The 25,351-nt window shown below is 37.0% G+C and overlaps 1 pseudogene; it reads left to right on the top strand.

Moving 5' to 3' along the window:
• Positions 1–451: 451 nt before the first annotated feature.
• The window catches only part of LOC123934786, a 68,565-nt pseudogene continuing 43,665 nt past the window's right edge, over positions 452–25,351 (top strand).

The following is a 25,351-nucleotide window of genomic DNA, read 5'->3' on the forward strand; positions in this document are numbered from 1 at the left end:
CCCTCATCACGATGGGTATAATAATAAATATAGTGAACATTTCTATAGTGCTTACTATGTGCTAAGCATTATTATAAACACATTGCCTATATGAGCTCATTTCATTCTCACACTAACTTTAAGATGTAGGTATAATTATAACTGCCCTGTTACATATGAGAAAACTGAAGCACAGGGAGGTTCATTGACTTGCCAACAGTAAAAAGCTTGTAAGTGAAGGAGCTAATATTTGAACCTAGACTGTCTGAGTCCAAAGTCCAGGCTCCAAAGTTACCTATAGAAGTCTGGAACATAATGTAAACCCTTCTGGTATAAAACAAGCCTCAACCAGTGAACAGTCCTTTACCCAACACCAGTCCTCTGCGGCCTAAGATTTGAGACAAATGGGCTCCTATATTAGCAGTGAAGCAATAGTTACAGACATCGTATATTAGCTGTCTTGTCTCCCAAGATGGCGGCATTAGAAACTACTCCACTACTCCCTTCGAAAACATGTTTGCAGCCAGTTGCCACTTCTCAGACAGTTTACAGTGCCAAACTACTAGAGAAATGTTTTCTCTTGTGCAGGAGAAGGTAAGAGTTTTTAAGAGTGTGACCTTTTCTTTATAGGGCCAGGAAAACTATTTCATTTGTTTCTGCAGAAAGTAGAACTAAAACTATTTTTAGAATTTGAGATTAGTTGGAACTGTTAACATTTAAATGCATTGATTATACTGAGTGCATTCTTCTGATTCAAATGTAAGCAATCCACTGATGACCATTGTTCAGTATAATTTTAGCCACTAATTATGATGATATCACATAGACACATTTTAAGTGCTACACTATCATTTTTTTTAAAGATTTTATTTATTTATTTGACAGAGATCACAAGTAGGGAGAGAGGCAGGCAGAGAGAGAGAGAGAGAGAGAGAGAGAGAGAGAGAGGAGGAAGCAGACTCCCTGCCAAGCAGAGAGCCCGATGCGGGGCTCGACCCCAGGACGCTGGGATCATGACCTGAGCGAAAGGCAGAGGCTTAACCCACTGAGCCACCCAGGCGCCCCTATCATTTGTTCTTATAAACAATAGTTCCCTGTGCCCTGTAGACCATTCGTACATGAAGTCAAAGCATCTAGTTAATAAAAACATCCCATTGGTACGGTTTCATATCTATGGAAAGCATTGAATGCATTCCACTGATTTAATTTTTGCTTTTTTTCATGTAAGAAAGGATAAGCATGGGAAAATTCTGAAAAAGTCTTCCAGGTAAATAATGGAATCATGCTATCACTACAAACAATACAGCAAAACTCTACTTTACCTGAGTTACTAGCACCATTTGACAGAGTTGCTCATTTTATCACCTGGCTTCCAGGATACCACATTCTTCTGGTTTTCCTCCTACTTCACTGTCTGCTCCTCCTCTGTATTCTCTGCTGGACCCCCTCACTGTCTTCACCTCTTCATATTCAAGTAACCCAGCGATTGGTCTTTGAAATATGCTCTTTGGGTACCATTTACATGATGACTTTCAAAATTCTATCTCCAGCGTGGACTACTTTCTTGAACTTCCCATTCATATATCCAACTGCCTATTTCACATCTCTACTCTGATATCTAGTAGGAATTTTGAACATAACATGTTCAAATGAAGCTCTTAATCTTTCTCTCCTCAAACCTGACTTTTGCAGCATTTCCTATCTTTTTAAATGCCAATTCCAAACTTACAGTTGCTCAGATAAAAAAATTTTGTATTTATCCACTAGGCATTTTATTAGTTATAGATGTAGCTAAAATTCTCAACCTCTAAATCCTCAATTAGCCTTGTACTCTGATGATTTAGCATGTGGTCATTAGTACCCTTTTGAACCTCTGGCCTAAGTTTTGATAAGACTAAAATCTTTTGTCCCTTTATCCTAATCTAGGCCCACATCCTTATCTTGGCCCTCAAATTGATCAACACTCTACCAGTGTTGCTGCTTGCAAAGGCCAGAATGACAAGACACATGGCCCTCAAGGAAAAGCATCTTGGGAATGACACCGCTCATTGTTTAGAGATCTTGATATCATCACAATCAAAGTTATGTATGTTGCTCCCAAATGTATTTACTGGCCAGTCTCCGAGAAAAGTAGTAATCTTGACCCACAAGTTGTCATTCTCCAACTATTCAGGCAATTCTTTTGACTATACCATATAATTGTCATGTCTCTGATGGTAAAAGCCACAGATGATAAGGATCTGGAAGCCCCCAAGTCCCTTAGGAACTAACAAACACCGCTGATGCAGGTTACTAAGGAAAGAAAACAGAGACAGTCACTTAGGCAAACACCCTAGGTTTATTAATATAGGACTTTAACCTCAAGTCACCCGTATGTTTTCCTACTGTGACAAGATGAGGTGAACTATACAAGCATTCTGAAGGTTCATTTTGAACATATGTTCTAATGCTTAAGCTAAAGGGACACTGAATGACTCAACTGGCCCTCTTCTCTCAGGTCCACACTTTAATCTTACCTTCAAATTCTTACCACTCTGATGACAAAAACAAAACAGAATAAGCAAACAAAAAACTAAAAAGGAAATACAAGGAAAAGAATACTAATTTTTATAATATCAGAGATTAGTTGGTAACAATTTTACTCTAAGAAAGGGACATTTCCCAATGGGAGTGAAGGCCTTCCAAGTAAAAGTCTCCAGCTACATTAATACATGAGCTATATTAAAGTAAAGAAAGAAACTGTAGTGAGGAGTAATACTAAACATGGGTTGAGAAATTTTTTAAAGATTAAGAAAACGAGCCATATGAAAGGAAAAAAAAAAAAGCTCCATAATCAGTTTGTTTCTCTCACCTAAAACTCCATTTCACCAGTCTCTTGAACTCCTTCTTGTCCTTGACTTTTATTTATCATCACTCTTCTTTCTTTTTCAGTTCCTATAGCACATCTGCTGGAATGATGCTCTGTGTGTGTGTGTGTGTGTGTGTGTGTGTGTGTGAGAGAGAGAGAGAGAGAGAGAGAGAGAGAGATGTGGATGGAGCTTGAGCTCTCCCCTAGAGGTTCTAAGAGTATGCCCATTAACACTCTCAGCCTTTCAAACTCCCTTCTAGGAGTCGTACCAGAGTACCTGGATCTTACACTAAAGGAGGAGGTTTCTTTCCTTCAGAAATACTAGACTGGATTTGTGGCTTTCCCTGGATTGGCTTCTTCTAAGTCAGTATGGTATTGTGGAAATCATAGAACCCTGAGACCAATTAAATAAAACTCTGTAGAGGTAGGGCTGAAGAAAGGATTTTTTTGAAAGCTCCTGGGGGATTGTAATATGCAAACAGTGCTGAGAAAGCCTGATCACTTCATTCTGCAAATGCAGATACTGACACTCAGAGAGGGGAAGTGACTTAATCATAACCACACAGTGAGTTAGAAAGAAAGTTAGGAGTTATGAAAACCCAAGACTGCTGACTCTTAGGCCAGAGGCCTTACCTGCATGCTACACTGCTTCTCCTTCTACCTTGTGCTTTCTGGACCTTTGCTTTCCTCATTTGGAAAATGAAGATAATAAACCCTAGAGATTTTGTGAGAGTCATTAAACAGACACATTTCTAATATACAAGGTTCTGTGCAAATATGGAAGAATGTTATACTTGAGGGAATTAATATACAACACATATGTGAAGCTGAGTTTATAAAATAAGTTGTTTCCTATTTTAATCAGTCAATTGTTTGGGTATTGGGTATCGTACCTACCTAATGACATATATCAAGAAGGACCCCTTGTGTGGGTTGTGTGTACCTTTAAACTTAACTTGCTGTCAGTGACAAGAAACTCAGAGTTGATGAGAGAGTTCATTCTTTTCTTTCTCTTTCCCTTACCGCAATTGGAATTTTAAAAAAATATAAAAGTAGTGAGATATCTGGACTTCTTATAGTCAGTCGACTACAACATGGCTTTAGGACTGAACTAGCCCAGGGTTTCTATTCCTGAGGACAGTTAGGGGTTGGAGGGAAGGGATTTAAAAAAAAAAAAAAAAAACCTGTCTCTTCTGAAAGGCAGAGGATGCATGGGAAGGCAAGGGGAGGCTTCCAGTTAGGAGGAGCTACTGCTAAGGAAGCCAGACAGGAGGGAAGAGGGTTTCTGATTTGGCTGATCTGAGGAAGTAGATTATTTGGAGGTCTAGTATCCCCAGATTGACAGAGAATTAACCACAAGGAACACATTTTCTGAATTCCAGGGCCCCAGCACAGAGTTCTAGACCCATTCCTGTCTTATCCACCCCAGGTATTAGGAATTTCCAGAAGAGGCCCCTTCTATTCCCCTAGGAGTCATACATCTGGCTACTTGTTTATTTGGTAAAAATGGAATTCTGTACCATTTATAAAATAGACCTCTTGTGTCTTCCTTATTTTGAAAGTATAATGCACATTCCTAATTCATCATTCATTTTTGCCAATGATTTTTAAGTATTTATTTGAAAGTTATTTTTAATACAAAAATATATTTATTTAACAAAGCACTCCTTTATCCTTTTATTTCAGCCGTACTAATAAACTAAAAAGAAGCCATGATTAAAGTAGGTATTTCTATATGTCACATTACAAGCTCGTTTTAAAAATCTACTTAGTAGGGACGCCTGGGTGGCTCAGTTGGTTAAACGTCTGTCTTCTGCTCTGGTCATGAATTCAGGGTGCTGGGATCAAGTCCCACATAAGGATTCTTGCTAGGCAGGGAGCCTGCTTCTCTCTCTCCCTCTGTTCTCTCTCTCTTTCAAATATAATTTAAAAATCTTTTAAAAAATCTACTTAGTATATATAACATCATTTCATCTTGAAATACCTCCTTTTTAGGGGGGAGGCGGAGACACAGGAATTTGAAGGAATCAGGACGCCTAAAAATATAGTGATGGGTGCTTATAATCAAGCCCTGCCTCAGGCAGGGGTTACCTTTCAGGTAATTAAGACACGGTGACTTATGCTTAGGAAAATGTGGGTTGTTAGAAGCCATGTTTCAGGGGTCTATGATATCCTAGCAAATATAATGCAGAAAGCTAATGGTTTGCTATTAGTTGCTAATAGCTACACTGCTGATGAAGTGCTTGTACTTTGCCTAACAACAATTAACACAAGAACCTAGAATGAGCTGCATAAAATAGCATGTGCACAGACTGTCTCTAGTTCTAAAGTAATGGTCAAATTTGGTTGTGCATTAATAGTAGGAACATTGAAATCTGTTTCAAGAGAACTTGAAACAAACCGAATGGAGATTGGACCTGAGGAGAATGAATAAAGGGTAATTACTCCATAAAGGACTAGAGCATAAGCTACAGAAGCAACATTGAATTTAGAACCAGAAGAGAAATGTAATAACATACAAGACAGTATGAGATGAGAGAAGCCAACTTTGAAGAATTTCATCCGAAGAATTGTAGGTCACTCCACTATGTATTAGGCACCTTTGGTAGGTTGCTTAGGCTTTCTGTGCCTGGTTTTGAAGCTAGAAACCATGATTCTAAATATTTTGTGCTCTTAACTACTATAATCTACTTCTTTTCTGTATAAATAAAAATGGCTATATGAGTAAAGTCATAGGATGTTCCCATTTGCTTGGGACAGTCTCAGTTGATACTTGTTTCCCAGAATATTTAATAGTGTCCTCTTATATTCTGAGAATTTATCCAGACATAATTTGGATGTAATATGTAATAGTATGCTTAATTAGCTAACTCTGATAAAATTATTGTATGAAAAGAGTTCTGGGTAATTTCAGTGTTGGCCCATTGCTCCTATTATCCTCAAACACCATCCAAAATTGACCTCCCCCGCCCCCATTTTTTTGAATTTTTTAAAATTTTTTATTTCATTTCAACATAACAGTATTCATTGTTTTAGCACCACACCCAGTGCTCCATGCAATACGTGCCCTCCCTATTACCCACCACCTGGTTCCCCAACCTCCCACCCCCCCACCCCTTCAAAACCCTCAGATTGTTTTCCAGAGTCCATAGTCTCTCATGGTTCATCTCCCCTTCCAGTTTCCCTCAACTGCCTTCTCCTCTCCATCTCCCCATATCCTCCATGTTCTTTGTTATGCTCCACAAATAAGTGAAACCAGATGATACTGACTCTCTCTGCTTGACTTAGTTCACTCAGCATAATCTCTTCCAGTCCCGTCCATGTTGCTACAAAAGTTGGGTATTCATCCTTTCTGATGGAGGCATAATACTCCATCGTGTATATGGACATCTTCCTTATCCCCCATTTTTAAAGCCTTTCTTACCCAGCTTGCATTCCCTGGTTCATCATGACACCTTTGACCTTTTTTCTCCCTAGCACACTTGCTTTAAAAAAAAAAATCTAAACCTAAGTTCAATAAAACCACTTGTCCCACATTTTCATCTAAACAGAGGAATGTGTTTGGAGAAAAATACACAATCATAAACTTGAAGTGAGCCCTCAGTACCCACCAGACATTTCTACTTTATTTCTCTCTTCAGTTTCTTTTCCAAATTTCAAAAGGCTATCTCATACTTCTCTCATCACACATTCAATACCACTATCTCCTTCATACCTCCACTCTGTCTAAGACCTAGGCACGTATCTTTGAGAAAATAGACATTCTCTCCTGAAACTTCTCCAGCCAGCCTTTTTGAACCAGCCCTCCACTGAAATGGCTTTTATTGATGTCACTAATGATTCTATCTTCCTAAACCTAATGATAAATTCTCACTCTTCATCTTACTTAACTTGTCAGTAGCTCTTGTCCCAGCTGATCATGCCCTCTATCCTAACTTACATTCCCCAAAAAGCCTAGCAGAGACTGAGATAAGGACTTGCACACAGTTAGTTTATTTGAGGAGCTGACTCAGGAAACAAAGGCGACTGAGAAGAATGAATCTGGAAAGGAGGTACCATCAATTCAAAGATATCTTGTTAATTTGTTTACTAATGTAGGCAACTGTGGATTATTCCCACTGAGGACTACCTTTGAAACTGTATAGATATGCTTTAGAATTTTCCATCAGACATAAAAGAGATGGGTGTTTATCCATCATATTTTATCTTCCATTGACCAAGAGTAATCTGAGAGAGTATTAACTCACTGGCACTTGCAGGTTTGTTCATGAACTAGAATCACGGAGCAGGCTCCTGCAGGTGTTCTACCTGGTGATAGCACAGAAGCCCCAAGGCAGGAAGAAATAGTTTAAGAAATGGCTGAATGAGGTAGCATCGAATTGCCCCTGCATACAGCTGCTACAGCAATGTCCTGAAAAAGAAAACGTGGTCCAGGAGCATGTGACGTGGGGCATTAAAGATTTTCAACACACCCTCCTTTCTGAAATATATTCTTTACTTGCCATCCTGCACGTGACACTCTCCTAGTCCTCTTCCTGCCTCAGTGAGCTCTCCTTTTCCAAGTCCTTTTATGGTTCTTCTTCATTTCTCTAAACTATGAATATTAGAGTGCCAAAAATTTCAGTTCTTAATCTTCTTCTTTTCTCTATCTATACTCACTTTCTTGATGATCTCATCAAGTATCCTGCATTTAAGCACCATTTTTATATATGCACAACTCCCAAATGTATATCTCTAACTCCAACCTCTCTGAATTCCAGACTGTTTTCTTAAAATCTCCACTTAAAAGTTTAATAATAATATAAAACTTAACATATTTCAGTGATAAATGATTTCTGTACTCTTGAAAATTGCTCCTGTCTGTTTCCCCCATCTCAGGAAATTATGACTCCCTTCTTCCAATGACTCAAGCCAACCATTTCGAGGTATCTTTGACTCCTACCTTTTTTTCATATCAGTTGGCCAACAAATCCTGTTAGCTCTACCCTCAAAATAAAATACTTCTCTCCGTTATCACTGTGACTACCTGGTTTCATCCACCCTTATCTCCTCCATTGATAACTGCAGGAACTCCTTGATTCTACTCTTGAGTAGAATCAGAGTCCCTCCCCCAGAGTCTAATCTCCACAGAGAAATCAGAGAATCGTTCTAAAACTGAAGCCTGGATCTTGTCTTTCTCCTGCATAAAATCCTTCAATGATCTTCCCATTCGCTTACAATCAGATTCCTAATTTCCATCGTGGTTATAAAGCCCTACATACATGCTTTTCTCCTGATATCTACATGGTACAGTCCCTCACTTAAATCAGGAGTCCACTCAAATCTCAATTCCTCAAGGAGGCCTCCCTGACCATCCTAAATCAGCATTGCTCACCATTCTATCCTTATTTTGCTTCATTTTCCCCACATAGGATATCTTTCTACCTCATTATTATATTTTATTGTTGAATGAATAAATAAACAGATATCATGGGAGTTGAGCTGGAGCAGCCTTTCTTTTTTAAAAATTTTTATATGGTTATTTTTTATTTCTTAAAGTTTTTATTTGAATTCCAGTTAGTTAACATATAGTGTAATATTAGTTTCTGGCAGACAACTTAGTGATTGAACACTTCCATACAACACCCGGTGCTCACCACAACAGGTGCCCTCCTTAGTCCCCATCACCTGTGTAACTCATCACCCGCCACCTCCCTTTGGTAACCATCAATGTGTTCTCTAAGGTTAAAAGTCTGTTTCCTGGTTGGCCTCTCTGTTCCTTTTATTTTCTTCCATTTGTTCATGGGTTTCGTTTTTTAAATTCCACATGTGAGTGAAATCATATGGTATTTATCTTTCTCTGACTGACTTATTTAACTTAGAATAATACTCTCTAGCTCCATCCATGTAATTGCAAATGGCAAGATTTCATTCTTTTTTGTGGCTAAGTAATATTCCATTGTACATACATACCAAATTTTTTTCCCCCTCAAATTTAGGATTAGGGTTCAGTTTAGGGCCAGAATAATGGCTTGGGTTATGGTTTTGGCCACTGTGAGGCTATATGCCTATCATCCTGCAGTTCAGATACCGCTCTAGAGAGATAAATTTAGGATTAGAGTTAGGGTTAGGATTAGGTTTTCATTTAGAATTATGCTTTCTAGCACCATCCATGTCATTGCACATGGCAAGATTTCATTCTTTTTTATGGCTGAGTAGTATTGCTTTGCATATGTGCCAAATCTTTTTTTTTCCCCTCTTGGATTCAAGATTAGAGTTTGGTTTGGGGCTAGAATACAGGTTGGGGTTAGGTTTGGGATCAGGGTGAAGATATGTGCTTATTATCCTGTAGTTGAGAGACTCTGCAGAGAGATAAGTTTAGTTAGAGTTATAGTAGGGCTAGGTTTAGGGGTTAGGGGTTAGGGGTTAGTGGTTATGGTTATGGTTATGGTTATGGTTTGGGTTAGGATTAGGTTTAGAGCTAGGTTTGGTGAGGGTGAGGGTATGTGCCTTGTATGCTGCATTCAGAAACATCTCCAGAGAATAAAACCTCAGACTCTGTTGGCTTGAGCATAATCACAGTAACCATATTCTGGCTGAAGTAAGGAGAAAATATGACCCTATAAATACTCTTTATTTGGATATTCTATTGGTTCTTCTTTTTCAGTCTCTATCGTTGCATACATTTTCAGAAATACTGCATATTCTTATTTTGTTTTTATTTTCATTTCAGTTGATTAACATACATTGTAATATTAAATTCTGGTGTACAATGTAGTGATTCAACAATTCCATAGAACACTCACTGCTCATCACAGGTGCCCTCCTTAATATCCATCACCTATTTCACCCATCTCCCTACCCATGTCCCTTCTGGAAACCAACAGTGTGTTCTCTATATTTAAGTCTGTTTCTTGGTTGGCGTCTTTCTTTTTTCCCCCATGATCATTTATTCTGTTTCTTAAACTTCACATATGAGTGAAATCATAGAGGCAAACTTTATCGACATCAAGAAATATTGACAAATGTGCCTGTGTGCTACACAATGTTTTGTGTATTATTCTACTGTGTTCTCTCCCAAAGAGAGATATACAAAACTCTTCCCTTGCCCCTTGGAACTTCTATTTAATTTCTCCACTTCTGGAACTAACACTCTGAAATTACACTGCTTCCCCTTCAACACTTTCTAGTGGTTGCTGTTTATTCTTCTCTATATGACTTCACTTCATTTACAATGCAGCCTATACTCCAGAGAGATGACAGTTTGAGTTCTCCTCATGAAAAGTGTTGGTTGAAATTGTATGGGTGTATGATCTCTCTCTGGCAGAAGGTATACACCAGAGGAATGCAGAATTCTAATAGAATTTTTCCTTTAAAGTGATGGTTATCATAATTAGAGAAAAGAAAGAGACTTCTACTGGTGGGAGTTCCAATGATTAACAAAGGCAGGTTTACCAGGCATCTTTAAGGTATTTCTATAAATGTATGTTTGGAAACAACTACAATATAAAGATAATAGATTCCAATTGTTGAGAATCCTTTATGTTTCAAGTGTAAAATTTAATCTTCATGGCAACTTTATGATATAGATTTTTTTAATCAATATTGACAATTGATATGGAAACTGAAACTTTGGAAAGTTAAGTGATTTGTATAAGGCAATACAGTTCACAAGATTTTTTTCTAGATTTATTGAGGTACAATCGATAAAATAAAAATTGCATAATTGAATGTAGACAATGTAATGTTTTGATATATGCACATATTGTGAGATTAGTACCACAGTCAAGCTAATTAACCTATCCATCATTTCACCTAGTTTTTGTTTTTTATTTAAATTCAATTTAAATAATATGTAATCAGAGGTGATTTAGTGATTCATCAGTTGCATATAACATCCAGTGTTCGTTACATCAAGTGCCCTCCTGAATGCCCATTACTGAGTTACCCCATCCCTCCACCCACCTCTCCTCCAGTAACCCTCAGTTTGTTTCCTAGAGTTAAGAGTCTCTCATGGTGTGTCTCCTTCTGTTTTCATCTTATTTTTCCTCCCCTTTCCCTATGTTCATCTCTTTTGTTTCTTAAATTCCATATATGAGTGAAACTATATATTTGTCTTTCTCTGACTGACTTATTTTTCTTAGCATAATATCCTCTGGTTCCATCTACATCATTGCAAATGGCAAGATTTCATTCTTTTTCATGGCCAAGTGATATTCCATTCTATAAATATACCACATATTCTTTATCCTCATCTGTCGATGGGTATCTTGGCTCTTTCCATAGTTTGGCTCTTGTGGATATTGCTGCTATACCCTGGGGAGCACGTGCCTCTTCAAATCACTATGTTTGTATCCTTTGGGTAAATACCTAGTAGTCTGATCACTGGGTCATAGGGTAGTTCTATTTTTAACTTTTTGCAGAACCTCCATACTGTTTTCCAGAGTAACTGCACCAGTTTGCATTCCCACCAACAGTGCAGGAGGGTTCCCATTTTTCCACATCCTCACCAACATCTGTCATTTCCTGACTTGTTAATTTTAGCCATTCTGACTGGTGACCTCACGTTGTTTGTGTGTATGTGTGTGTGTGTGTGTGTGTGTGTGTGCGTGTGTTGTGGGAGCTCTTGAGATCTAGTCTCAGCAATTTCAAGTATACAGTATAGTATTAACTTACTCACAGTGCTATACATTGGATCTCTAGAACTTATTCATGCCACATAACCGAAATTTTGTACCCATCAAACTCCCCATTTCCCCCACCTACCAGCCTGGTAATTACCATTCTACTACCCATTTATATGAATTTGACTTTTTAATTTCTACCTATGAGATCAGGCAATGTTTGTCTTTCTGTGTCTGGCTTATTTTACTTAGCATAAACACCTCCAGATTCATCAGTGTCACAAATGGCAAAATTTCTTTTTTAAGGATGACTAAGGGTGACTAATATTCATATACAGAGGGATAGAAATAGATATAGATATAAATTTTCATTATCTATTAGTCCACCAATGAACACTTAAGTTGTTTCCATATCTTGGCTACTATATGAATAATACTGCAATAAACATGGGGGTGCAAATATCTCTTTGAGATACTTATTTCATATGGACCCAGTATGGACCCAGAAGTGAGATTCCTGGATCAGGTGTGAGGTTATACTTTATTGTAGTTTTGATTTGCATTTTTCTGATGATTAGTGATGTTAACTACTTTTTCATATATCTTTTGGACCTTTTTATATGTTTTCCTTGGTGAAATGTCTATTTAGGTCTTCTGCCCATTTCTTAATTGGGTTATTTGAGGTTTGTTTTGTTTTGGTGTGGTTTGGTTTTTTTCGCTATTGAGTAGTGAGCTTCTTATGTATTTTGGATTTTAACTGCTTGACAAATGAATAGTTTGCAAATACTTTCTCCCTTCCATAGGCTGTTTTTCACTCTGTTGATGGTTTCTTTTTCTGTGCAGATTTTTGGTTTGATGCAATCCCACTTGTCTCTTTTTGCTTATGTTGCCTGTGCTTTTGATGTCATATCCAAAAAAATCACATTAAGTTTCTGGCTGATTTGCTTGTCTGTTGTTTGCCACAACCAGTATCAAGATCTTAAGTTAGCGGTTATGCTAGCCTTTCCTGTTAGTTTGTCATTGAGGTTGTTCTTGTTTTCAGCAATACAGTAGTGGCTTTTTCCATGCCCATCTCTAACTTAGGACCACTTCTTCCAGCAGTGAAGTTGCTATTCCTTATGATTTACCGCATCTCTGGAGAATTACCATGGCATGGAGCTGGAGGTTGGTAAAGGAGCTGTTCCAGACCAAAGTGCCACAAACTTTCATCATTCTTATTGAGGTTTAGTGATTCTTCTTGAATAGACTCTTCTCAATTTGTTTTATGCGTTTCGCTAGTTTACAGATTTCTGTAATTGTAGTTTTTGAAAGTTTTGTCTAGTTTATTGTTTGTTTGTTTTTTTGTGAAGAGGACTTGTCAAGGTCCTCACCCAGAATTTCTGGAAGTCCTGCCATAGATCACTGAATTTTTAATCTTTATTCTTTTTTAATATAATCATTGGAAGCTATAAATTTCCATATAGATACTGCTGTATCTGTAGACCTACACATTTTGATGTGTTGCATTTTGGTTATCACTAAGTTGTAAATATTTCCAATTTCTTCTTTGACTCATGAGTTATTTAGAAGGATGTTTCTTCATATCCAAGTAGTTAAGGATTTTCTAGGTATCTTTTTTTTCTTCAAATCTTTATTTAAATACTAGTTAGTCAATACATAGGGAAATATTGGTTTGAGGAATAGAATTCAGTGATTCATCACTTATACGCAACACACAGTGGTATCGTTTAACTATTTTTTTTTTTTGGGTAATTTAATGTTTTGGTCCGTGAACAATCTCTGTTTTCAATTTCTTTTAATTTATTGAGACTTATATTGTGGCACATCATATGGTCCTTTGTGGTGAATGCTTCATGTGTAGTTGAAAATAATGTGTATTTTGCTCGTTGGGGATGAAGTGTTTTATAAATGTTAATTGAACCATTATTAGTGTTTAGTGGTGTTCAGGTCTTCTTTATCCTTACTGATTTTCTGTCAGCTTGTTTTATCAATTACTGAAAGAAGTATGTTGACATTTCCAATTCTAATTGTACTTTATCTATTTCTCCTCTCATTTATGTCAGAGTTTGCTTTATGTATATTCAATGTCTGTTTTTAGGTGTATACACAGTTAAGATTGTTATGTCTTCTTGCAGAATTTACTCCTTTATCATTATGTGGTATCCTATTCATCCCAGATATTTTATTTCATTTTGAAGGCTACTTCATCTGATATTAATATAGCTACTCAATCTTTCTTTTGTATAATATTTGCATGGCATATTTTTCTCCATTCTTTTAACCTATGGCTTTATATTTAAGGTTGTTTTCCTGTAGGCTCATATAGTTTCTCATATAGGCATATATAATGGTATTTTATTGTAACAATTTTTTAAATTATAATTTTCAGGACATTTGCATGTAATGTAATAATGTGGTTGATGTAATTCTACTTTTTCACTCTTTGTTTTCAATTTGTTCTATCAATTATTTATCCCTTTTTGTCTTTTTCCCCTTCTTTTGTGTTGAGAGGGTTTTTAAAAATCGTTTTGCAGTTTATTTCCTTCATTGATTTATTAGCTTAATTTTTTTTAACCATTTACCCTAAGGTTGACAATATACATCTTTGACTTATCAGACTGCCTTCAAATACATTACACTTTCAGGTTCAGGGTGGGAACTTCACAACAACAACAAACTTCCATTATCCTCCTCTCAATATTAACATTATTGTTTTCATAGACTATGATTCCAAAATACATTATTATTATTATTTCTAAACAGTTACAATTTATTTTTAATCTATAAAGCTAAAATTTATACTTTTTAATGTACAATTCTTTGAGTTTTGACAATGCATCAAATTTAAACTTAATTTTAAATTTAAATTTAAAGCCAAATACCTTAAACAAGTATGATAAATATTATAAGGTATTTGGCTACTGATTACATTATCTCTAACATTTCTGTGATTATTTCTATTTACAATTTTCCTCGTGGTAGGAGTAACATTTGCATGCCTGATAATTTTTCATTGGTTATTAGACTATGAGAATTAACATTTTTGAACAATGGACTTTGTTGTCTTTTTTAAAGAGTGTTAAAATTTTATAAACTTTTGTATCAAGGTGATTTCTTGAGATTTATTTTTTTACATGCCGCTAGGGAAAGTCTATATAGCCTTTTCTTTATGGTCAATTTAGTAAGGTATGACTCTTTTTAGGGGTTTCTACTGAATGTCCAACATTTATCAGAGGTATTTTTACTCTGGTTGGTCAGAACTCACACAGCTCTCAGTTCTGTGTGAGCTCTGGGTAGTTGTTATTTGAGATTTGTGTTGGGGTTTCATCATATACATGTGTGGATTGATGTTTAACCAAAGACTTATGAAGGCTCCTATGTACATTTCTGGAGGGATTTTCCTGACTAATTCTCCCCTCCTCAGTTTTCAATCCCCAAAGGCCTAGCACCTTCCAAGCATCCTCAAACTCAATTCTCTGTCCTGTCAACTCAGACTGATGTGTTCTGTTCAGTATTCTCCCAGCAACAATGTCCAGAAGGTGTCTCCAAGCACAAAATAACTAATAATAATAATAATAATAATAATGCCCACTTTATTTGTTTTCCTTGTTTTAGAGATCACCATCCTTCGCTTTTGTTTTCCAAAGTCTGAAACTCTCATTGCATATATATTTGTCCAGCTTTTTCATTGTTAATGGTAGGAAGATAATTTCAAATATTAAGGTTTGAGTTTGGATCTCAGATTTTCTTTTTTCTATACTCATATCTTAGGTGATGTTATCCAGTCTTATTATTTTATACAATATTTCTATCTTGACACATCTCCAAAATTTATTTCTCCAGCCTGGACTTCTCTCAAATCCAGATGTATATAGTCAACTTGCATATTCACTTGAATGTTTAACAGACATCTGAAGTTTCACATATTTAAAACTGAAGTCTTGAGGAGAGGAAGGAAATTGTGTGAGGAGCTTCCACCAGTCCTGCTGGCTGCCTGTCCTTGGACTCAGTCCAACAGATAAAAGCCCTGAGAATCAAGAAGCAGCATAGGGAAAATTCAAACAAGTGGCTGAGGCATATGAAGTGTTATGAGATGCTAAAAAATGGGACATCTAACACAAATACAGCAAAGAAGGATTAAATGAGGGGCGCCTGGGTGGCTCAGTGGGTTAAGCCTCTGCCTTTGGCTCAGGTCATGACCCCAGGGTCTTGGGATCGAGCCCAGCATCAGGCTCTCTGCTTAGTAGGGAGCCTGCTTCCTCCTCTCTCTGCCTACTTGTGATCTCTGTCTTTCAAATAAATAAATAAAATCTTGAAAAAGGAAGGATTAAATGATAAAGGTGAAGGTGGAGCTCATTTTGACAATCTGAGTTTGGCTTCACATTCTGTAACTTAGATGATATCTTCAGGGAATTTTTTGGTGGAAGGGTTCTCTTTTCATTAGACTTCTTCAAAGACCCATTTGAGGACTTTTTTGGGAGTCGAAGAGTTTCCCGGTGGAAGCAGGAGCCAGGGACCAGGGTTATTTTTCTCTGCCTTCAGTGGATTTCTGTGTTCTGGAGAGCGTTTTCTTCTTTTGATACAGAATTTACTTCCTTCTGGTCACCAGGTCATGACCTCATTTCATTCTTTTCCATGGCATTTGGTTGTGGTGGGATGGGCAACTTCAAATGTATATCACTAAATGGTTAATGGGAGAAAAATCACTACAAAGAGAATTATTGAAGTTGAAGAAAACAGCTAAGTCCTTAATGGTAAATGGTAAGGAGTAGCTGCTACACTTGGGTAACAAGAAACTCAATGCACACATGTCTAAGGGTTACAGAAGGGAGGGGGTGGGAGGATGGGTGTTTGGTATTATGGAGGGCACCTGTGGTGAAGAGCACTGGCTGTTATATGTAACTAATGAATCATTGAACACTACACCAAAAACTAAAGATGTATTATATGTTTGGTAATTGAACTTAATTAAAAAAGTCAATGCATAAATAAAATCTTTAAAAATAAAGGCGGGGGAGGGTGCGCCTGGGTGGCTCAGTGGGTTAAAGCCTCTGCCTTCAGCTTTGGTCATGATCCCAGGGTTCTGGGATCCAGCCCCGAATTGGGCTCTCTGCTCGGCAGGGAGCCTGTTTCCCCCTCTCTCTCTGCCTGCCTCTCTGCCTACTTGTGATCTCTGTCAAATAAATAAAAATCTTTAAAAAAAAGTCAATGCACACATGTAACAGAAATGTTACCTGTAACCAGCACCACTGAGGATTAACAGGAACATTTTTTTTGGGAAGATTTCAAATGAACTCAACTTTCATTGTAACTGTGCCTAACCTAGAGTATTGATACACATTGGAGCCCTATTTGTCATAGACTTTTGAGTTTATTGTTGGGGCTACATAATAGGACCATTATTTGGGGAGATTTTGGTTTTTTGTTTTTGTTGGGTTTTTGTTTGTTTGTTTTTGTTTTTGTGTTTAAAAGTGTTGTAAATCTCTGTATGCACCTTGCTTTTTTTATTAAATATAATCCAAGGTGGCCATGTTACACTAACACCAGGATGGGCCTGCTTTTCCATCGTGTTTCAAATGTGAACCAAGTAGAGTCAATCTTTTGTGAAGTTAACATTGCCAGGATGAATCTTCCACAAAAATAATTTCAATTTTTGTCAGTATTTAATAGCGAGAGATATTACTGCATTAATGGTAATAGATTTTTCATTTAACATAAATTGAGGATGCTTTTCCAGTTGTGAATGTTGACAATTTAGTAAGTTTTAAAACTGTTTAATTATGTAACATTAAGCTTAGGTTTAAAAAAGTAAAGCTGGTACACTGGATCTTTGTCATTTGCTTAAAAAAATGCAAAGGTGTTTGGTGCAACAAAACAAAACAAAACCAAAAAACCCCAAAACCCTAAAGTCTTCATTCCTAAAGTCTTCCTATCCTTTCTTTCCAAACCTTTTGCTATACCACTGTCCATTTACATAAGTGACAACTCCATTATTCTAGTTGTTATGCCCATCCTTGAGTCTTTTGTTTCTCTAGCCCCCTTTTATGACCTCCACTCTACTACCCCATCAAAGCTCACATTATCTCTCACCTGTATTACCTTAATAGCCTCCTAACAGGTTTTCTTGCTTCTGTTACTGTACTCCCTACATTCTATCTCCTCAGAAAAACTAGAGTGGTTCTGTTAAATGATAAGTGAGATAATGTTTAAACTCTTCTCAAAATCTATAACAGCTTCCCATATCATTTTCTTTCCTTGCTCATTCCACTTTAGCATGGCCAGGACTACAGTGAGGCAAAAGAGGAACACACTACACAAAATGTAAGGAAGCATTCCTTCTTAGGGCCCTATGAGTGCCTAACCCTTGTTCTGGTCCTGTATTCTAGCCATATTGACTTCCTTGCTGTCCTTCACAAATCCCAAGAAAGTTTTGGCCTTGGGTCCTTTGCATTTGATGTGGGCACTGCTTTGAATATATTCTTCCATCCAGGACTTTCGTGTTTTGCCTGAGCTCTTCATTCGGGTTTCTATGAAAATTGCCTTGTCAGTGAGGTTTTACCTCACACTCTTACTCTCTTATTCTGTTCTTTTATGCCTCTCTAGTTCTCTTCTTAGCACTTACCACCACTTAACGTATCTTTATCCATTTACTGCCTATATCTACTACAAGAATGTAAGCTCACTGAAAATGGAAATTTTGTTTTATTTTGTGCTGCATTCCCAGGAATGGAATAGTGCCTTGTCCATAGTAAGCATTCCATAAATTATTTGTTGAATGCATGACTATGCTCAGCCTCTTATTTTTATTTTTTATCTCTTTTCATTTCATTCCTTTCTTGCAAACAACACATGCTTAGATGATTTTTTTACTCAGTTTTATGGCCTCTGTCTTTTAAAGAGATAACTGAGATTATCCACATTCTGTATAATGTTTGATACACTTTATTTAATTTCTTACATGTTATTTAATGCATGTTATTTAAGAAACATATTTATTTTACATTGTTTGGCCCGCATTTGCTAATTTGATCAAGATATTAATTTAGTCTTTCCTTTGTTAATTTGTGACCTCTAATATGCTTTATAATTTCATTAATGGTTATCTCAACTTTCAAGCACGTAAGCCTCCATTATTATATGAAAACATGATTTCTTCCCTATTAAGGTTTCTTCTACTCCAATATTTTTATTTAGAATATTTTCTTATTTATTTAGAATACTTTCACTTTTTTCCCTCTACTAAATTCATACTTTTCCTAATAAGATCTTTGGAATGTGTTTACTTCTCTGGTTGCACTCCTTTTTTATTCATAAACTCTTATTTTTCATAGATGGGGTAGTACTTTTAGTTCTAGACATAGAAATATGGAAGTTCTGTTTCAAAAGTCATTATTTAACATTTATATTACCCATTTCTAGATAGTCTATTATTATCTGCTTACATTAACTACTATATTTCATATATAGACTTTGTTTTTTCACTTCAGGGATTGTTCCCCTATTGTTTGATTAATTTGGTTACTTTCGGTATGTTTTTTCCTCCTTCTGGAGCTGAAATTATTCACATATTTAGCCTCCTGCATCTATACATCAATGTAGACCCAAACCACAGAGCTTTTTGATATTGATCCCTAGGTGCTTGTTTAGCTCACAGTGTAAAAAGCCCAGCACCAATTCTTTTTATTATAATTATCACAGTATCACAAACTTCATTTGTCTCCAGGCGATAGGTGCCATTTGATCCAGGTGAGGCAGATAATTCAGAGTTAGTAGAGGAAAAGTGAGCTTTGTTCAGATATCCGTCTTTCTAGAAGATGGGTTTTAAATGGCAGTTCACTTGGGAGAGCAATGTTTTCTTCTAAGAGTGTGGAGAGATAACATATTTTTCTTCTCCTTCCTTATTTCTTCCTCATTTTTGTTTGAAATGATTAGTGTACGTTCAGCTAGGTATGCTCAGAAACTTTGGCCTTCTCTCCTGCTACTTCTTTTGTAGACTTTCCCCTCATGACCCTGAAAAAATGAAGTGTAGTTTGAGGCATACTCTTCTTTAGAAGAGGTTAAGCTATTTCTTTTTTTTTTAAAGATTTTATTTATTTATTTGATAGATAGAGATCACTACAGGCAGAGAGGAAGGCGGGGGAGGGGGAGGAAGCAGGCTCCCTGCTGAGCAGAGAGCCTGAGGCGGGGCTCGATCCCAGAACCCTGAGATCATGACCTGAGCCAGAGGCAGAGGCTTTAACCCACTGCGCCACCCAGGTGCCCCAGTTAAGCTATTTCTTAACCAAAGCTATTCTTTGTTTATCTATTCATTCATTCAAAAATATTGAGTAAATATTCTGTGCCAAACACTGTTCTAGTGAGTTAGGCATATACAGTCCCTACCCTCATGAAACCCACATTCTATTGTGAATAAATAATCATAAGTTAATTTCATATAGCTATAAATGAAATAAGGAAACTGGATAAAATGTGAATCAGTAATATCTTGGAGAGAAAGGTATGAGTAAGAAGCCTGGGGTAAAATCGAGGGAAAACTCTTGATAGTAGAAATCCTTGTCAAGTAGGAAAAACAAACAGAGCTTGCTCTTTTTCAGAACTTCATGTCAAATTATAAAAACAATTTGTGGCTTAGAAATATATAATCAGGAATGAGTTATACTCCTGATCAGGTTGAATAAAGTCTCATACCAACAATTAAACAAATTTCAGAAGAATCCAGGTACTCTAAGGCTGTGCACAAATCTTAACTGAACTTCCCATTTGTATTCAGCTGTCCCCAAACTTAGAAATGAAAATTCATGGGCTCCTCCTCAGAATTATTGAGTCAGAATCTTGAGATAAGACCTAGGAATTTGTATTTTAACAAGGCCTCCTAGTGACCCTTATGTAAGTTAAAGTTTGAAAAATGCAAACTTAGAGCACAATATATAGGTAGAAAGAACTTTAAGTTGCCAACATTTTATTAATGCAAAAAAGGAGTTCTAGAATAGGTAAGATCACTGTTGTTAACATATAAACAAGGTGAAAAGAAATACCATGGCCAATATTCAAACACACTAGGGAAAAGTAGTCAAGAGAAATAAATCTGGAAGAAAATCTATAACAAATACTGGAAGTCACCTCCTTATCTTTCTCAAGTAATAAAATTTCTGTGTTTTGCCTGGACATATGATCGCACAGTTAGAAAATTACATTGCTCAGCCTTTGTTACAGCTAGATGTGTCCATATAATTAAGTTCTGGCCAATAGGATTTGGGGAAAAGTAATATGCTTCACTTTCAGATCCTCCTCTTGAAAGGAATGAGTATGCTCCCCTTTCCCTTTCCCCTTCTTACTGCTATAGATATGAAAATGGTAACTGGAGAAGCCTTAGACACAGACATTGAAACTACACAATTTGTCCTACCAGCCCCAAACCACCTTAGCTCTGGAGTATAATGTGAAATAGAATAAAATTTTATCTTATTTGAGCTCCTATATTTTGGGGTCTCTTTGTTACAGCAGTTTTGAATATACCCTAATAAATACACTGCATGAATCCAATAAAATAAGGACTGAAAGACAAATGATAAAACAACAGAATAAGATGAAAAGGTAGAGGGTAGAACTCAGGAATCAAATCAAAGATCAAAACAATATTATTATAGAATTAAAAATTAGGAAATTGAAAAGAATAAAAAAGATGGGTTAAAATATTGTTATTAATATAAAGAAATGTCTGAGATATATTGACTCAAGAAATATTTGTGTAGCAGCTACTTTTTTCCACACACTGTTCTAGGTACAGATAGTTGGGGGACAGAGTTTACACAGGTTGTATTTCAAACAAAGGAAACAGTATGAGTGAAAACCTTGAGGCGGAAAAGAGGTTGGTGTTTTTATTCATAATGGAAATGAAGTTGGTGCAGCTAAGGCCATGTGAACAAGGGGCCAGAATTGTATGGGATTAAGTTGGAAAGTTTGAGAAGGAAAAGATTATACAGGGCCTCTATGGACCATGGTAAGAACTTCATTTTATTCTTGGCTAATTGGGAAGTCAATGGGATGTTTAAGGTGGTGGACAAGAATGATCTAATTTTGTATTTTGAAGCTAGTTTGTTTTTTTTTCCTAAAGATTTTGTTTATCTATTTGACAGAGAGAGATAGATCACAAGTAGGCAGAGAGGCAGGCAGAGAGAGAAAGGGAAGCAGGCTCCCCACTGAGCAGGGACTCTGATGCGGAGCTCAATTCCAGGACCCCAAGATCACAACCTGAGCCAAAGGCAGAGGCTTAACCCACTGAGCCACACAGGCACCCCTTAAAGCTAGTTGTTATATGAAAGATAGATTACAAGGGGATAAGAATGGGAGCAGGGAAACCCACTGCTCACTTTCCCTCCAATAACAACTCCAAGGCAAGTAATAATGATGGCTCAAACCAGGAAATTCCAGTGAGTAAATACCTAAGTGATGTCTCACACAGACTGAGTGTGTAGATAAGAGCTAAGATAAAAGTCTGATCAGGGCGCCTGGGTGGCTCAGTGGGTTAAAGCCTCTGCCTTTGGCTCAGGTCATGATCTCAGGGTCCTGGGATGGAGCCCCGCATCAGGCTCTCTGCTCAGCAGGAAGCCTGCTTCCCCCTCTCTCTCTGCCTGCCTCTCTGCCTACTTGTGATCTCTGTCTGTCAAATAAATAAATAAAATCTTTTTTAAAAAAGGCTGATCTGAAAATATAAGATTGGAAGTCCTCAGCATATAGTTGCCAATTGAAGGCATAGGAGCAAATGAAATCAAGTGAAGTTGAAATGTAGAATAAGAAGATAAGAGAATTAAAGCCCAAGCTTTGAGAGACTCTCAACATTTAGGATAGGTAGAGTGGGTAAAATTTCCAAATAGTATTGAGAGAGGGAATTCAGAGGTGGGAAGAAAGCAAGAAGAGTGTGGTGACATGGAAGGTGGAAGAATGTGTTTCACTAAGTCAAATGCTGGATGGAGAAGTCAAATGAGATGAGGACTGAACAGTGTTCATTGAATTTAGCTATAAAAAAGTCTTTAATTAGCAGTCTCTTAGACTGCAGATGGTTAAAGAGTAAGAGACAGGTATATAAGTGTTTTTAATGATAAGATGACTGGCAGCCTGTACCTTCTAGGAGAAACCATAGCTTGCTTTTTTCTTTCCTGTCCTCTTTTTTTTTTCCAAACATAATGTGTGGGTCTAGGGAAAACAGTCTATGTCAGCATAGTGTGTTAGGTACTGAGCAATGTTTTTCTTCCTTGATTCCATTTCAGTGGCATTGGGAGATGCAGCCTTTCATGTTATTGGAAGGTAACATCAGAGGTTCTGTTTTGGGCTTGGAAGGAAGCCACTTAAGCCTTTAGGCTAAAAGAGAGAGGGAGTGAGGGACAAGGGAGAGAGAGAGAGAGAGATTTTTCTATGTGACTCACACCACTTTACTAGAGTTCTTATTTAATATTTGGTTCCAAGTTCTCAGCTAACAATAAAGCATTTTTGTTTGTTTTCTTTGTGCCTCTATCTACCTCAGGGACTTTACTGAAAGGAGGGATAGTTTGGATAGGTCAGGATTCATATAGTCCTGGGATTTCCTATCAAAATAAAATCTCAATAGATCCTTTTAACATCTCCTCATTTCAGCTTCTTACATGACCAAGCTATCAACTTGAATTACAGATCCCTTGACAGTCCCTGTCTTGTTCCCAAACCCATGCTTGTACTTTTATATTGAAATATTTCTGATATCCATATACGTTTCATCTATAGTAATACTATCATAACTTTAAACTTCAATCCTATGGTTCTCATCCTCCTGCTGACAAACTCCCCCAAGACATTGACCATATACCTGGGCTAATTTCTTTAGTTTGTTAACACTTTCCCAATATCAGGCTCTGTTCAACTACCTGACTTAAATTTCTTGTGTCATATGCATTGAATCTGCTACTTAGTACTTGCCTTATGTTAATGAACATGTCTAGGCTTCTGTTACAGATCCTTCTCAATGTGATCTGTATAGTCATAGACCAATGTGTTATGTTTTAGCCTCATTTCTCATACCTATAGAAAAAAAGTAATAACCAATTGTGGTTCTAGTTAGCTTCTGGAAGAATAAAATTATCTAATTTTGAAAGGAGCTCATTGATTCTTCTCTTTTAAATATATTTGTCCCTAGTGTTTCCTCAATCAATATTAACATCTTTATAATTTGCTTATTATAATAAGATTTCATTGAGTTTACTTTTGTAGCCACATAGATTTGGGGACAAGATCTTTTCCCCTTCACAAAATGACCTAATAGCTTAACATTTTTATAAAGTTATTATTTGCATACAATAAAATCCATCCATTTTAAATGTACAGTCAGATGGATTTTTTTTTGAAAATTTTATTTATTTATTTGACACAGAGAGAGATCACAAGTAGGCAGAGAGGCAAGCAGAAAGAGGGGAAGCAGGCTTCCTGCTGAGCAGAGAGCCCGATGTGGGGCTTGATCCCAGGACCCTGAGACCATGACCTGAGCTGAAGGCAGAGGCTTAACCCACTGAGATACCCAGGTGCCCCAGTCAGATGGATTTTGATAATTGTATACAGTTATGTAACTACCACACACATAGCCAGGTCTGGGGAACACTGTTACCTCTATCTACATTGAGACTATTTTTAGTAATTTTCTCAATTGGTTTTTATAAACACTCCAGTTTGAGCACCACTTACATGCTTGTTGTTTGGCCCGGGGTTACTTTGAATCCAATCTCCCTTCTCTCTTTTATCTCCTTTTTCTCTTTTTCTTTCATAGACTGTTGATAGGTTGTGGGTGAGTTGGTTTCCCAGCAGCATGCGCAGAGAGTTGACTTTTATTTTTCTGCTGATGTTACCACATGCAGAGCCATGCATTCAACTGGTGGACTCAGAGAATGGAAATTGTCATTCTGTTTGGCTTAGCATATTAATGAGGCTTAGTGCTTCCACAAATGCATGTCCTGAAGTTCAAAGCCAAAGAGAAATGCTTTTTGTCTAAACCACTGTTTGTAATTCAGTGGCTATAGGTACCACCAGGGCCTGATACTCTAGATGTCAGGGATGCACCTATAGTAGGTAATGAGGTATAAAGGTGATGAGGAAAATGATTACTTTTCATTTTAATAGAAAGCAATGACTTTAGAATTAGACCTTCAAAACGTATGTCCTGAGTTTCTGCACCAATATGATACAGAAGAAAACAACAAAGTGGGCCAGGGATTTCCTATGAGATGCACAGGTACTGTTTAGTATCATTCCGCTCTTCTCCCAGTATTCTCTATGGAGGAATAGAGTGGGTGGGTAGTAAGTTAGAATCATTTTCCATAATAAAAAGCATTCTGGAAATGAAGAATACTTATGCGAGAGCCATGGGATCTAATCCTGACTTTGCTACTAACTCACTGTTCTGACTCACTTTCCCCATTTTACAATAAGGATGATAAATAATCTCTGAGGACCCTTCTAGCTCTGAAATTCCATGAACCTGTAACTCTCACCACTTTTCTCCTTCTCCCAAATTGTGGGGAGAGAGAGATGTGTTGGGTTGCTTTTCCTCTTTCAGCTTAACAATTAGCTCTTCCGCTGATTAATGCTCTGCTGGCGACAACAGCATCTTAGTGAAGATGATTTAGTATTTCACCAATTGCTAGATGCTTATAAATGTGCCAGCTTGCTGTATTGAAATGAGTAAGGTTTCTAAAGGTATTTCAAACTGGCTTTATTTAATTAAATGCTGGGTAGATGCAGTCCAAGGTTAACCACTTAATAAATTGGCAACCAAATAAAAAATTGAGTCAAACATTTCGAGCAGTTTACTGGAAGAGATCTGGGCTTTCCACCAAGAGATTCTGTAGCAATGTTGGCAGCAGGGTGGGCCATTTTTAAGCTCCTGACTCCTTGTCACTAT

This window comes from Meles meles, chromosome X (genome assembly GCF_922984935.1).
Source record: "Meles meles chromosome X, mMelMel3.1 paternal haplotype, whole genome shotgun sequence".
NCBI lineage: Eukaryota > Metazoa > Chordata > Mammalia > Carnivora > Mustelidae > Meles > Meles meles.